Source organism: Epargyreus clarus, unplaced genomic scaffold (genome assembly GCF_041222505.1).
Source record: "Epargyreus clarus isolate Ecla_fem2 unplaced genomic scaffold, WU_Ecla_fem_2.2 ptg000026l, whole genome shotgun sequence".
Classification (NCBI taxonomy): domain Eukaryota; kingdom Metazoa; phylum Arthropoda; class Insecta; order Lepidoptera; family Hesperiidae; genus Epargyreus; species Epargyreus clarus.
Window position 1 is genome coordinate 13,395,720 of NW_027332233.1, and position 12,442 is coordinate 13,408,161.

A 12,442-nucleotide genomic window follows, 5' to 3' on the forward strand; every position below is an offset into this window, starting at 1 on the left:
ACCGGAACACAGCAGCGCTTAACATTGCTGTTATTAGGTAGAAATAAAAATATCACCTATATTTGCCTTACTAACTATTCAAACTAGAACACGTCAGCATTACATTAGACAACATATTTTTACAAGGAACGAAAGCAAATTATAAAATTATATTATGACCAAGATTATATGGCATCCACAAAAATAAATAGTAATTGGAATATAGCACTTACCTAAGGCTATTTTCAGATAAGTTCATGTCTAGCTGTAACATTAATGTTTGTATTTTTCAGCGAATATGCCATTTAATTTCCGACGGGAAGAAGAAAGAGACGAAGAGGAACAAGAGGAATAAAACGTTATCTCTCATTTGAATGACAACATCATACTTTTATTTTAGATTTTGCGAAAGGTTTCAGACATATTTGAAAAAATATTTCATTGTTGCACTAATAACGAAATTTAATTAACAATATTAGTATCTATTACTTTTGATTAAATAATAATTGAAATAAAGTGAATTCAAATGAAATTAAATTATATGAATGTGATTATTATTGGTTTTCAACCTTACAGAATATAGACGAAATTTATTTCAAACTCCAAAGTAGCGTTCATTTTTTTTTGATGAAGAAAATTTAGTTATTACTATAACTATTCTTATACCAATGAGGTCTCATGTGTTAACAACGTTTATTTTTTCAAAGCCAGAAAACAGTGCTAAAAATTTATAAGCCTGGAAAATTATTGTAAGTCATTAGTATCCTACTAATACCTTCATATTTTTGAAAGTACAAAGTTAATAATTATTCTGAAATTTATTTAAGCATGTGTTAAGTGTTTATCAGGCCACGATAAAAACTATGGACTGGAAAAATATCATTAACATCTTATGAAAGTATCAACATGAAAATATATTATGTAAAATATAATTTATTATCACGTAATACCAAAAAACTTTCAGATAGGTAATATCCAAGAGCTCGTTAAATATAATATATCTGTAGAATTTGTCGGTTGTCAACAGATAAAAAATATGTAGAACGGTTTTGAAAGGGCCCAACAAAATTGACCGTATTTTATTTAATTGCCGGTAAGAAGTTCCTGTCACTGATTATATAATTTTTCACACGAAATCCTTATTCATTACATATAAGAACAAAATAATTCGTTTTTATTTTGTGATATTAGTATAAAGTACTTTCTAGCAACACTGGGCATTATTTAATAAACGGCGACAAATGTTTTTCAACTTTTCAACTTAAATAAATAACCTTACATAACTAAAATGATGAAAGATATATAATATAATACGGGAACACGCAGAAGCTGGTAACTTGATATAAAATGTGTTTACCCGTATAATTGTCCTTATAGAACTACTTAGTAAAACCTACAAACAATAGAGGACGAGTTGTCGACCTTGCCGCAACCAGACTGCCTGTCTTTCAGAACGAGTCGGCCAAGTTTATACACTTGAGCTACTGAACGATTTGCTCATTATCATTAACAGTTCTATTTTATAATTCTATAACAATATAAATCACTAAAACGGCGAAGAAAAACATCGTGAGGAAACCTGCATACCTGAGAGACTTATAAAAACCTCAAAGGTATGTGAAGTCCACCAATACGCACTTGGCCAGCGCGGTGGGCTATGGCCTAATCCTTCTCAGTCTGAAAGGAGACCCGTGCCCAGCAGTGGGACAATAATGGGTTGATGATGATGATGATGATGATAAATCAGCATTTATACAAATAAATGACAAATGTATTGTAGTGTGTTGCAAAAGTAAGGACAGCGCATATTTGCTTTTATTGCAATTAGGTATTACTTCACAATTGTACGTGTTAATAAATAATATTTTTTATTGAATAAATTTATAATAAAACATAGTAAAGCGAAATATAAATAATGTTCAAATTAAGCAAACGATGTAATCTACTTTGATTTGATATTAGTTTAATAGGATAAGGAAAGATTTTAATATCTGGTAAGACTTTCTTATCTGGAGTTGATTACAGTACATGGGCGGCACTTACCATATATAATATTACAGGGTTGCATTACAGGGTTTACAGTTATAATCTTCGCAATCCAACATATCGATGTGTGTGTGTGTGAAAACTGTATGTTTGGTAATTCGACGGTTTGTGCCACCAACGGGAAAACATACAAAGACCTTTGTGAGCTGGAGTGGAAAAAGATTAACAGACCAAACCTACATTTTTACCACTACGGGCCTTGTGACTAGATCAAAGGGCATTGGATGTAGGTACTAATTATTTTTACGTATTTTGATAATTATAATTTAAAGCTGGTGGAAGCCTTTGTATTTAGACTCTAATCACTAGCGTCTGACCTACGTCTGATACATTATAATAAAGTTAAGCGCTGCTAGGTTCTAGATTTAAAAGTGTTGTAGGGTAGCGTAGCACTTGTCCAAGTGGTTCCAATTTTGTAAATGATTACAGGAAGAACTAATCCTATTTCATCATCATCAACAACCCATTACTGTCCCACTTGCAGGGCACGGGTCTCCTCTCATAATGAGAAGGATTGGGCCATAGTCCACCGCGCTGGCCAAGTGCGTATTGGTAAACTTAACAAACCTTTGAGACTTTTTTTTTAATAAATCTCTCAGGTATGCAAGTTTCCTCACGATGTTTTCCTTCACCGTTTAGCAAGTGATAATTCATTTCTAATACGCACATAACTTTGAAAAATCAGAGGTGTGTGCCTGGGATTTGAACCTCGGAGCCTCGATCGAGAGGCCGATTTTCTTAACCGCTAGACTATCACTCACTGTCAATCCTATCTGGAGTTGATTAATAGGTGGTCGTGGGCGGCAGTGGTCAAATCATGGACCGCACTGCATAATAAAGACTACTTTGTCTTTCATAGTCCTATACCAAGTAGGAATTCCTATATCGTAGGTGTTATACACACATTAGTGAGTTCCCCAACATCGACTGCGTGTACTACGATCCAGAACATCATCATTTATCTAGATGCAGCGAGGTAATAACCTACGAATCAATTTCAAATATGCTACTGTTTAGATTGTACGTAATACTGTTTCAGTAAGTATCGCCAATATCTTCCGAAGAAATAAGAAAATCGTAGTAATAAAATGAATTGTGACACATTTTGAGCTGTTTAATTTAATAAAATATCTACTTGTTATCTTCATTTCTTTATCCATCTTACATTTTAGAAATCACTTTTATCGAAGGAAAAACTGTCAAGCTTTTCGACAAATAAAATTAATTAATCTGGTAGATAATTTTTCTCAGAGCGTAAACAATGATGAAACATTCTATGACTATGACTCAGATATTGGGAAAGGGGTCTTAAATGTGATAGATATAGGTGAATATGGAAATTATTGCATCAATGTAACGGCAATAACTTGTCGTGTGGACTAATTTGACATGGCTTTCCGCGTTTTCACTTTAACATTATGCCCCTTAACGTCAAATAAAATGATCGACCATCGTATCGTTATTAATATTAAATTACGGCTATAATTACTTTTGCAAATTGAAATCTTGCAGAACGCCCTATGTGCAATTACTAACCAGTTTGCGAAATTTGTAATATGTTAGCCGTATAGTAATATCATTACCAGGTCGGATTATGGCCTAAATGTGTTTTAATCCGAGAGGAAGCTCTTGCCTAACTAATATTTGAGTGACAATTAATAAACAAAAAATTGTAGCCATAAGTATTTATTTATCTTAGGGTAAGCCCACATTTTCCCGTACAATCTACATCATCATACATCCTCATATTTTATTTTACGAATCTAATCAAAATCTGGGACATTCATAATTTATTATATGGACAGGCCTTAAAAGTCATAAATATAACGCTATGTTAACCGATAGTTAATTATCGTAAAGTTCATCCAAACCGATGTAAGGGAGTAAAAATTTCCGAAACTTCGAAGTAACACCTGATTATGTGTGTACATAATGAGGAGTTTCGTCACACAACATAATTTAAATTGCTTTGACAATTAAGAAAAATGTTGCAGAGAATTTTTCATATTGCAATAGGTATTAAGCGTTTAATAAATGCCCAGCGGTGGGATAGCTGATAAATTTAATCCACAATAAACTCATTTCGGTTACGCATCAAAGGACACTCCTTTTGGTTATCATCGACAATCCAGTCATAAAAATATGCCGCTGCATCGTATATCTTAGGGGTGTAGAAATAGGGATCGAGCAGCCCCGTCTGTTTATGATAAGCAGGTGCGTTTCTACACTTACCCACGTACAGAAAGGATAAGCCGGTTTTTCTTTCACTAGCGTAATTTAAATGGCATATATTGTCGTACGTCTTTGAATCGCTGCCACAGACCGGAAAGTACAATGTGCACGTCCTCTTACATTCTCCAGTATGAACAACTTCGAGTGTATTTTGTCTTTTCTGTGCCTCTGAAAACCGGAGACGCGTGGAATATGTCTCGAAGTTTGACCCACAAACTGGTCCGTTTATGTTATTGAACTTCGGTTTCGGGAGCACACCTGCCCGGCAACACGATACCGTGAGCATCGTCCAAAATACTGCAAAATTAAAACGCATCTTAAAGAAACACTAGTAACTACTAAAAGTTGTAATGAAGTAGACGTTTTAGTAGTACACATAGTACATGTGTAAGACATGTAGATATATTTTTAAATGAGTAAAATCAGCGATTAATATGTAGGTAAGAAGTGTTCATTAACGCCCATAAACATTAGTAACCAACTTCACAATTTTAATTTTCCAAATTCACAATTTTAAGGGTTTGGTTATGTACTCTTTTTGCGTGTATCTATGGATGTCAAACATAGAACGGTTCTATTTATAATTCTAGGGTTCTATTAGAACCCTAGAATTATAAATAGTTATTTACTAAATTATTGCTGTACTAACCTCTGAGCATCCAAAGTTTCATTGAGTACGTTAAAATACAAATTTACACATGAAATTTAATGGGTGCTATAATCTTAAGCACATTTCCGATGCTTTTTTCTTAGTTTTTTCGGATAAAAAACGTAAACGATGACAATGTTTGCTTGTTAATCAAATGTAAGATACTAATTTATGGACACTACGTTTAATCGAATTAAGGTACAACTGATTGAAACGAGATTGAACATCGTTTCATTGATTCGTGTGAAATTAACCACTTTGCAGTAAACTATCTCTAGGAAGTTTGCTATAAAACAGCACTTAATCTGAATACTACGCAATACAATTATTTGAAAATTTGTAAAAGATCATGATAGTAAAATTAAGCTATTGGGAATAAGTACCTATTCGGTAAGATTGAACTTTATTACCTTATAAAAGTATAACTGATTGCCGTTATATGGAATGTGAGAATTGAAGCCCCCATATAACGAACATATACCTATTTCAGATTTCAATGTTGATAGTATATAAGTGTCAGCGATAGGGTTGCCAAGTGTAAGAAATTCCCGGGCACTATAAGCATTTTTAGAAGATATTATAGGCTCTGATATATCTAGTCCCTATCTGACATAGTCTAGTCTGACTGATTTAGTCTTAGGTACTAAGTGGAAATTTGAAATGGTAGGTATTTCTTAGGGCTTCTTTAAAAATGATGCTAAAAGGCCGGTGAGGCCAGTAACTATTTATTAATCTGTGGTGAGGCAATGTCGGCTCTTTCAGAATATTATATTTTAACATTAACACAAATGTTTCCATGTGTCCTGTGCCCTGCATGTCTCTCAGTATATCAAACTCATGACGAAATCTCGGAGATTTTGTAGTTGGCAGCCCTAGCTTATATATTTACGCGGTAAAATGTAAATGTAGCGCGAACACTATACTAATGATGGATGAAGATCTTAGGCGCGGACCAAACAGAAGACGTGGGCGTAGACAGGTCGCGGAAACGGCGCCCCTTTCATCTACTTTCATGTAAACCAAATAGAAGCGACGTCGCGAGGAAATAAGGAAAGAGGAAACGTGGATATCATGCTGCTTCTGCAAATCGTATACTCCATCATCGACCCATTTTTATTTTACTGCTAGCCTAAATGTGCTCTCATAATAAAAATCGTTTTATAGTACACTACGTGAAATTAGCAGAACCATTTGGCAGGTTACAACTTTAAGATCTTTTATAGAATTAGGCATAAATGTGTAGAATAAGAATAGGCGTGTGCATGCCTAGTATCGTATCCCTCACCCCTGGCATGACTGCCTGATTTTCATTTTCAACAGACTAGGCTATCGTGCTTAGTTTACTTGTCGGTTATATGAAAGGAGTAACGTGTCGGCACACCGTCCGTGCTGCACGTCGCTTCTGTGTGGCTTGCGTCTTAGGACGGTAACGGTACGTTTTGTTCTACGCGTTCGCTTCCGGAACACGATTTTCGAAGCTGTCATAAAACACTTAAAGATGTTTGCGTACCTGTGTCTTTTATTTTCGTCCAATATATTAGGTCGACTTTATTTAGGAGGTTACAAGTTCTTTGTCTATACCGTATAACATGCACTTTCCCCGGTTTTGTGAGTTAAGAACATCCATCCGTCGGCGTCCATCCATGGATGGAACATGCACTTTCTCCGGTTTTACTAGTTGAGAATATAATTGGTCTTAATCTTTAGATTAACAATCTTTAGAGGTCACTTATATTTGTAACTCATGAAAATGAATTGTCAAAATTCTGTTAATTCAATTTCAAATGGTTTTCTTGTAGAAATATTATTTATAATTCAATCTTCAAATGTTAATATTTACTGCGTACTCTTTTTAAAAAGTATAGTTCAATCAAAAACACCAATTAAAATTCAACATGTTTAAGTAGATGAGTAAGAGCATATTAAGAACTTTGGCGTTTCAACTTGGTCCTCAGGAATAGAAATGCATTTGTGGCTGACTTCAGGTTATCTGGGGTGATTATACTTGTCCATGGGCGGTAGTAACCGCCCTGCATGCTCGTAACACGCAGTGCTCATAACGTAAGTCCAACCGAATTGGGAATGCCCGAATCTTTGGACAAATTTCGTATATCATGCGCAAAGAATAGACTGATACGTATCATCATTGCGGCATCGAACAACACGAACGCCCACGCGGCGCCGCGGGGCATATCGAGCCATAAAAATTGCTTTCCTACTTACGAAATTCTGCAATGATCTCATAAAACTATATCCCCCGGCATTATGTGCATGTACTTGTTATGTATTCCTTCATTTTATTACTAAGAATAGAAAGGTAATTGAACCTACATGTGCATATAATAGATATTGCGTAACTAGGATATTGATATGGAGTCATAGACAATATATTGCTTTTTCAAATCAATGGTCTCCATGCTATAACTGTGCAGAGCGTTTTATTATCGTTTAGGCTTTATCTATTTTAGGTTACATCTATGTTTTTAATTCTTAATTATTGAGCTGTTCGGGATCTTACTTGTTCAAAATGAATTTTTAGCTGAAGTACCTTTTCTCGTCCGATTTATGTTAATTTTAGCAGCAGATTTAAAAAAATATATATAACCTGCCTTTTTCTTCCTTCTCTTTCTTCTTCTTTTTAATAACTAATTATTAATACCAGTTACAGTATGGCACATGCCTATCAAAGTATGACCGCCGTATACTAGGTATACTGAGAAAAATTGCGACTGCCTATAGATTTTTTGTACAAATATTGTTTAATGTTGATTATGTTTCAAATTATCGTGTTAGTTTTACCTGAAACTAGTTCTATGTTTGCAAAAAATAAGGTTAACCACAAAGTTAGCCGTCAATTGACTCTCACAGAGTATTTCTCGTGTAATGTCATTTGCCGGACAACACGTAATTTCCGTTGCTAATACATTTGATGTGAGGCAGTTTCTGAGTCGCATTGAGGTGAACGCCCTAATTATCACGCTCTTGACTTCTGTTACAAAAAAGGGGTAATCAAACAATTTACTACAGTTCGCTATAATTTTATAATTTTTTCTTTTTTCTTTGGATACCTAGTCTACATTCCTAGCCACAACGTAATAAAGGACAGAGTATTTACATCGAGATATAGAACAACATACTTTTAGATACACACAAATTATGTGTTTAAATAAGCGTCCCTATTGTTCGAGTTTTATAAGTAACTGAATATATTTAAGTTACCTACCTATATTTAAGTTGTTATTACCGAGAACTTCTTAATGTTTCTGAATCAGGTGACTTTTGAAAATCATTAAGTTGAAAGGTTACTTTACTTTGCATTATTTATTTCCTATCGTTTTGCGTATACTCCATGTTTTAAGTAAAAAATTCAAATCAAAATATCGATTTTAAAGAAAAGATTGCTAGATCAAAAAATGGCTCCATCACTCTAATTAGCACTATTTAAGATTCTTTCACTATCGCCATTAATTATTAGATGTGGTGTAATTCCGCGGTATTGTTTCTCGTGTGAAGTGTATACAATGTCTTTATTAAGATCGGAGATAATTTCACAGCTGCCGTGGACCCGATACGGTTGTTGATTGTTCGACTTGCCGCAATTAAATTGTTTTGTCTCACCGCAATCAACCAATCGTCTGTAACTTGTACTGCAATTATAAAATTAATATTCCTTCCTTCCTTATTACAACCTTTATTCTTTGCATGATTAAGGACGCGCTTGATAAATAGATTTTTGAAGTCGAAAATTAATCATCATCATCATAATCGTGATCATCCCATTACTGTCCCACTACTGGGCACGAGTCTTCTCCCAGAATGAGAAGGATTAGGCCATAGTCCACCGCGCTGGTGAAGTGCGAATTGGTAGACTTCACATACCTTTGAAAACTTTTTAAGATACTCAGGCGTGCAGGTTTCCTCAAGATGTCTTTCTTCACCGTTTAAGCAAGTGATGATTAACTTCTAGTACGCACATAACTTTGAAAAATGAGAGTTTTCTTAATCACTAAACTATCACTGCTATAAAAATTAATACGACACTTTGTGTTAGTTTTTTGTGCCAATTCATATGTACCTATTCAAGAGTTAAATATTAATGTGTACATTAGATTACTTTTATTGATAATGATAGGGCAACCGACCCCGATTAAAAGAAGAAGAAATGTTTCTTAGTTAAATATTACTTTCTACACAATTTATTGTTGTCTAAGACCACATAATCCTCATTTTCATTTCATCCTCATCTCATCTCATTCGTCGGTAATATTCGTGAACTTTGATCGAGGAACTGACGTGCTCGTAGGAAATTATAATTATTATCTTCATTTACATGATCTTAAGCCGATCCGGATACTATTACTTTGAAAATCGTGGGAATTTTCACTTAAAGGCTTATTTGTGTGAAAGCTAGGTTTTTTAAACGTTCGTAGTAATCTTTTATAATGGGAAAGATCTTTAATTTATTGCCAATTAACTATTATATTTTTTTTATTTTACTTCAGTTTAATACTTATAGCCTATAAGTAAACTATTTTATACATAAAACTAAACTAACTACTAAACTAAACTAACTAAAGTACATATTTTAGTGAACGTTAGTGACTCTTAAGTCGTTAAGGTACTAATTAAAGTACTAATTACTCGTATTGTATTACTACGAAAGGTTTTTTTACATCGGTAATGAATATAAATAATTTGCATACAAAACAAAGATATAAACAAGTAGGACACAAGCTGTATTTATATGTTGTCCTTCAAAATACATCATTATTTCAAGCAATTACAATAAGTAATTACGAAACAAAGCAGTGATAGCTGAGTGGTTAAGAAACTCGGCCTCTTGATCGAGGGTTTCGAGGTTCAAATTCCAGGTACGGACTTCTGACTTTTCAAAGTTATGTGCGTATTAGAAATAAATTATCACTTGCTTAAACGGTAAAAGAAACATCGTGACGAAACCTGCATGCCTAAGAAAAAAACGTTTTCAATGGTATATGAAGTATACCAATACGCACTTCGCCAGCGCGGTGACTATGGTCTAATCCTTCTCATTCTGAGAGAAGACCCGTGCCCAAGAGTGCCCAATAATTGGTTAATGATGAAATTTAACACATAGTAGACATAATGATATTAAGCTCGTAAAGATTCCGACTACCACCAACTCTGTTGTGAAATGACTTGTTTCAATTAGGAACGTCGACTAACTTTTATCGACCTTGTCATGTCATGTGGCGACAGTGACAAATTAATACCAAATACCAACCTGTTGTACTCACTAATCCGTACTATGAAAGGTACCGGTTTATGTGGTATTTACCTATGTGGATAAGCTTACGTTCACGATTGCACCTATATAAAATATACGCTGTATATTTACCAAATCAAACAATTGATGTTTCTATATGTAAAAAAATAAATCATTCGTTTTTTGGAAGTTATTGCCTATGCGCAAGACATAAAGTTTTTATTTTGTTTGTTCGTCTCAGGCATAGGATTACTAGAGATTACTCGCCCCTAATAAGAAAATGTAATCTTTTGACAATTGTCACTGTCAATTATTTTCGTGTTTGAAGAATATTAAAAAAATGTAGTTTTTAGATCATTTACGAATAAAACGATATTTCTTCGCACTTTTTATTCGATTTCGTGTCTTTACTGCGCATGTCGGCATTAATCCGCGTAAATTACACATTAGGTTTTTAAGAAAAGATTTAGGCCTCCTACTGGATGACATCTAATGTCTAGTCATACATATGCCTAAATAACAATGTAAATGTGGATTATTATTCTTTCGTGGAGGTAAGCTTATACCTAAAACACTACGAGATAAATATGCCATAATAGTAAAATTCCTACTTTTACACTACCTACGTCCTACTATCAGTGTTGTGGTTGGATGCGAATATCAGCAACGGAATGCGGTTCGATTAGCGGATATGAGGTAAGTAGGGTTGCCAAAATACTGTTTAAATTCACGTAAACGCCATCATAAATATCAAGTAGTTTAAAAATTTTGTACTTTAATAAAAATGTTTTCCTTAAATGTTACGTGTCCCACGCGTTAAGGTTTCTTTTAATTAAATAAATGAAAGACTGTATTAAATTTATATTTTTGTAGTTCGTTGAGCACATAAACCTGATTATTCACCGTGCAATAATTTCATTAATAATTTGAACTTATATAACTGTTATATAACAATTAGTTTATCCGGTAATTTAAATCGCCAGCACGGAACAACCCTAGCGTAGTGACGTTGTTTGCTATGCGCCCCGCATCCTGTCCCATGCCGTCAACATCGATATCCGATCGCAATTACATTACATCACTAGCGTAACGATGAAAGGTTACCCGATTATCCGAGACATGGCATTTAACGATTATGATACTCAATTTGTATTAAGCTCATGTCCATCAAATATTTGGATGTAGTTCTTGTGTAAGTTCCGCTGCGATCCAATGTCTTAGCTTGTCAAAGCACTACTACCTACTTATTTTTGTAGTCGCTTAAAAGGAATTATGTAAAGTTATCCGGTACAACGTAACGTGACTAGTTGCTGAGCGATTAGAACAGGATATTCTTATATGTTTACGATGTCATCGGCATCTATGAACTATTTACAATAATATATTTTTATTTAAATTGAACTAGACGGCAGGTATTTAGGTCACCTAAAGAAAAGTGGTATGTTGCACAGAGACATCTATAATGAATCCTTAATAAGATTGGAGTACCTGCTGCTTTCAGTAAGGGCGTTTGTATACGTCCCATCCCGTCTAATCGCACCACGTTACACTAGAGAACATAGCACTTACTATTGCTGTTGGAAGCCAAAAAAAGGTTAGGTAGTGGTGCCGCTGTCCCTGTAGTTCCGGGACTAGAATAGGGCTACGGTATTCCCTGCCTGTCGTAAGAGGCGACTAAAAGGGGGCTTCCGGGGTTGCGGGCGGCAAGAGTGGGAGCTCGAACCGTCCAGTATGCTACCCCGGGAGGGACGGCGGTATGTGTGGTCCCATACCGTCGTAATCACCAGATGTTGCGGGAGGAGCGAACGCTCCCCCAGGGCAGAGCCCGATTCGGGCATCGCGCTTGGAGGACTCCGGTTGTGTTCCGTTGGAGATCCCGGAGTTCTCCAACAAGCGCCGAGGACGGCCACCGGGGGGGTTTTAGTGCGGTAAAAATCCCATATAACCCGACGTCGCTCCCAACGTCGTCGGGTACCTTTTGAAGGTTTCCCCCTCGAAAAGAAAAAAAAAAGGTAGTGATGCCGCATCGCCATACATTTAGTCTATATGTTTTTGAAAGGGTAAACCTGTAAATGAGACGTAACAGAAACAGCGCAAACTTGGTACGTAATTAATAGATGAACATAATATTCACATATTTAGCGCTAGAGCTTATAATTATATATCGTCTTTTAGCCTCTCCAGCGACGTACTATAAGGTTGAAAGATAATTCTGCAAGGATCCAATTTAAATAGATAATTATTTTGTGAAACAATCTGCAAAGCACCCTATATAATGAAAACTACAGATC

The 12,442-nt window shown here is 35.1% G+C and overlaps 1 protein-coding gene across 1 annotated transcript in view; it reads right to left on the bottom strand.

Moving 5' to 3' along the window:
- centrocortin (cerebellar degeneration-related protein 2-like) overlaps positions 1-12,442 on the bottom strand; it is a 198,738-nt gene that overhangs the window by 166,038 nt on the left and 20,258 nt on the right. The window lies entirely within an intron of this gene.